Source organism: Balaenoptera borealis (genome assembly GCF_965194805.1).
Source record: "Balaenoptera borealis genome assembly, chromosome: 5".
NCBI classification, from domain to species: domain Eukaryota; kingdom Metazoa; phylum Chordata; class Mammalia; order Artiodactyla; family Balaenopteridae; genus Balaenoptera; species Balaenoptera borealis.
This window is the reverse complement of record NC_138862.1, coordinates 80,907,498-80,911,460: the sequence shown is the minus strand read 5'-3', so window position 1 is coordinate 80,911,460 and position 3,963 is coordinate 80,907,498.

Genomic DNA, 3,963 nt, shown 5'->3' with positions numbered 1-3,963 from the left:
TGTTCTCCCTCCTAGTTAATTCACAGCGGTCTCCTTTCAGTCACAACCAACCTGCAGCAAAGTCGAGCTGATCAGAGAGCGGGCACTAGAGCTCTGCCCTGGAGCTCACAGCCCAGCCCTGAAGCATTCTTGCTCACCGAGAAAGGATCCCTTTGGTGGGGCTTCCCCACCACAGAGACCTCGTCACGGGTGCCCAATCAAGGGTTAGTGGGTTATGTTTCTACCACCAGTCTAAAGGACTCTCTTTCTCCCTTCCCTTCTTCCTCCTCCTCCTGATTCCCAGCCCAAAGCTGAGAGAAATTTGTCTTGTTTTATTATTATTTGTTATGATCCAGGTAATTACCAAAAAAGAAAAAAAAATCTTTTGTTAATATGATGTCTACCAACTTCTTATTATCAGAAAATATTAAGTCTCAAAAAAGTTGAAAGGAAATGTAAAATTATCTTTCTGATCCGGGTAAAGGAAAAAATAGAAAACCAGTAGAATAAAAAATAAGAGATTTAAAATTTTCTGTAACAAAACACACTTATTGAATGTTCCTTTTCATGTGTAACTTAGTCCTCACAACCACTCTGAGGTCCCCGTGATCACCTTTCTTTTACAATGAGGAAACTGTAGCTCACGGAGCCCTGCCCAGGGTCACAAAGTTAATATGCGACAGAGCTGGCATTCAAACTCAGACCTTGAACGCCTTTACACCATATTATCACAAGGCTTTATCATCAATGTTGTCATTACAAAAAACACACCAAGATAATTTCTGATTCTGAGATGATTATTATTTCGCTCCAAAACCTTTATGAAATATCTCATTGTGGCTGGTGCTGTTCTGAGTCCTGCTCATGGTAAACTAGAATGGAGTCAAGCACAGGCATTGGCTATTTACCATAGTCAGTCCTGAGAAAAAGAGAAATACTTATTATTTTTTTAATATTGAATTTTTATTTAAAACATCCCACTCCATTGTACTGTCCAGATCGAAGAGAAAGTCAACAAAGAGAAACGTGTGCAATCATTTTAAAGAATTACAGAGTAAGGGACTTCCCTGGTGGCGCAGTGGTTAAGAATCCTCCTGCCAATGCAGGGGACACGGGTTCGAGCCCTGGTCCGGGAAGATCCCACGTGCTGCGGAGCAACTAAGCCCGTGCGCCACAACTACTGAGCCTGAGCTCTAGAGCCCGCGAGCCACAACTACTGAGCCCACACACCTAGCACCTGTGCTCCGAAACAAGAGAAGCCACCGCAATGAGAAGCCCGTGCACCGCAACGAAGAGTAGCCCCCGCTCGCCACAACTAGAGAAAGCCCGCGCACAGCAACGAAGAGCCAACGCAGAAAAAATAAATAAATAAATAAATTTATATATGAAAAAAAGTCATTATCTATGTCTTTAAAAAAAAAAAAGAAGAATTACGGAGTAAGATAAAGATGCCACCAATAAGATGACAGAAATTGATGTAAGCCTACTTTTTTGTCAGTCTTAGCTTAAATACCTGCCGGCTCATCACATTTTTGGGGTTCCCTGGGTGCTCAGAGCACGAGTGTGGTGATCGGGTGCTTCTACTCATCTTTAGTTGACTTGTGTTCACATATTCAGCCTATGGGAACCTCAAGGCAAAAGAAGAGAAATAAAATTTAAAAGACATAAATGCTTTCCCTCAAAGAGCTTACAATCACTTTGGGAAGCCTAGACGAAAGCATATGAAACAGACATTTAATCCAAGTAGGATCTTTGTGGAGCAGTGAACCCGACTAATGTGACAGGAAGATGCTGAAGAGATGGAGGGACCAACTTGGAAAGATAAAATGAAGCCCAGGTGGGACGGTTTTTTAAAAAATTTTTATTGAAATATAGTTGCTTTATAATGTGTTAGTTTCAGATATACAACAAATAATTGATATATGTGTGTGTGTGTGTGTGTGTGTATACATATATATATATATTCTTTTTTAGATTCTTTTCCATTATAGGTTATTACAAGATATTGAGTATAGTTTCCTGTGCTACCAAGTGGGAGTTTATATTGAAGTAGGCGGTAGAGTACCTTTTACATGTCCTGAGCTAAGACATGCTAAAAGAGCATTTAAGACCCATTATGCTGAAGATTCTGGAGAGCACTGATTAGATGAGACAAGCCTGGACTCAAGGCAGTGTTCTGGGTATCTCCAGACCATCACGTCTCAACAGAAGAATGACCACTCAGGGCTGTTATACAAAGTCTACAGGTCTCACTTTACTCGACAACAGGAAGTATTTCCACCTCAGACCCTTGTTAGATAAAATAATCATGAGTTTCCTGAGACCCAGCACCTACCTTTCACTCTTCTGAAGTATCTGCACCCTCCGCCTACTCCCAAGCCAAAGGCACACCCATGTTCATGACCTTGGCTCTGGAACCACACAGCTTCATCCATCTGTGCTTCTTTTCAATGCAGGAATTTCCTCTTGTCCAGTCCAACCCAGATTCTTCACCTCGTCTAGTCCTAGCACCTCAAGCGGGATGCCCTTATTGGCTTTTTACCCCATCTTTCACTTCCTGCTTCTAATCCTGGTTCCAAAAGACAATGCTTGTTGGCCTCATCCAGTCTGTCTGGCACTCAGGCTCCACCCTCTCTGCTGGTGCTCTGTGCCTTTACCTTGTGGAAGAAGCCAGGCCTCTCTAAGGCTCCCATCAGAAGACTTACGAGGATCCAGTAAGTATAACATTCCACTCTTTCAGAAGTTCCAGTGTCTCTCCCTATAATGTTAGATGATCAGAAAATAAAATACTGTCTCAACACATTGCAAAATTGCTTTTTAAAATTATGTGCCTTCAGCCTCTATTTTATAAGAATCTCCATTTGAACACCATTCTATCTTTTGCAAAACTTTCATTGGAGGCCTTGCCCAGCATATTCATTTTAGAGGCAGTAGTGAAGTGGTTAAAAATCAGGTTTCTGCAGTTATACAGCCTGAGTCCTAAGGCTGGCAATTTATTTAACGTCTCAAGACCCCAGTTTCCTCATCTGAAATATTAGGTTAACAATATATTCACATCATAGGTGTGTTGTGAGACTTAAAAGAGATAATTCCTTTAATTGGCAGAATGCTTGGCACATGGAAAGCACACAGTAAAGAATAGCTATTATTACATTACTAAGACATACACAATATATTCCTTTTAGAGCTTAACTCCGTGGGGGAAAAAAATGTTTTGTCAGACAATGGGATGTGTTTAACACAGCATATATTCCTTTTTGCCTTTGCAGCCATACTCAGGATTCAAATGTTGTAATCAGCTCAGATCAAGTGGCCAGTAATAACTACTCCCTATTTCCAATTCCACAGGTTCTCAACCTTTGCTTCACATTAGAATCACGTAGGGAACTCTAGACCATGTGAATCCAAATCTCTGGGAATAGTCCTGAGTATCAGTATTTTTCAAAAGTTCTCCATTGATTTTAATACATCCATTTGATTTAGGCCCTCTCTGTTCTCTTTTTAATCTTAATTATCCAGTGTTACATTGTTCTATTTTATTAACTCAAATATGTTTGAAAGTAGGGTTATGAAACTCATAAGGGATTGATGGATGGGTGGATGGATGGATGGACAGAGAGATAGATGAGTGTAAGTATTATATGCACTAGGACTGTCACAATAAGAATGGAGAGTACAAGATGGGTATGTATGGCATTTCAAAGACTTACAAACACATTACTTACTGAGAATGAAGAATGAAGGACAGGAATAAATCAAAGATGACAAAAAGTTTTGCAGTCTCAAGATCTAAGGGAATGGTGATGCCATTAACACAAACAAGGAAATGGGGAGTGGGTGTGTGCTTTCTAGTAGCTCATAAACAGACTGACCCCAATGGTCATAATTTAAGATATTTCAGTAGCTGAATATACATATGAAATCTATATACAAATGAAGTGTAAAACACTGCTATGTCCCACCTCAAATCATTTCATTTTCTCT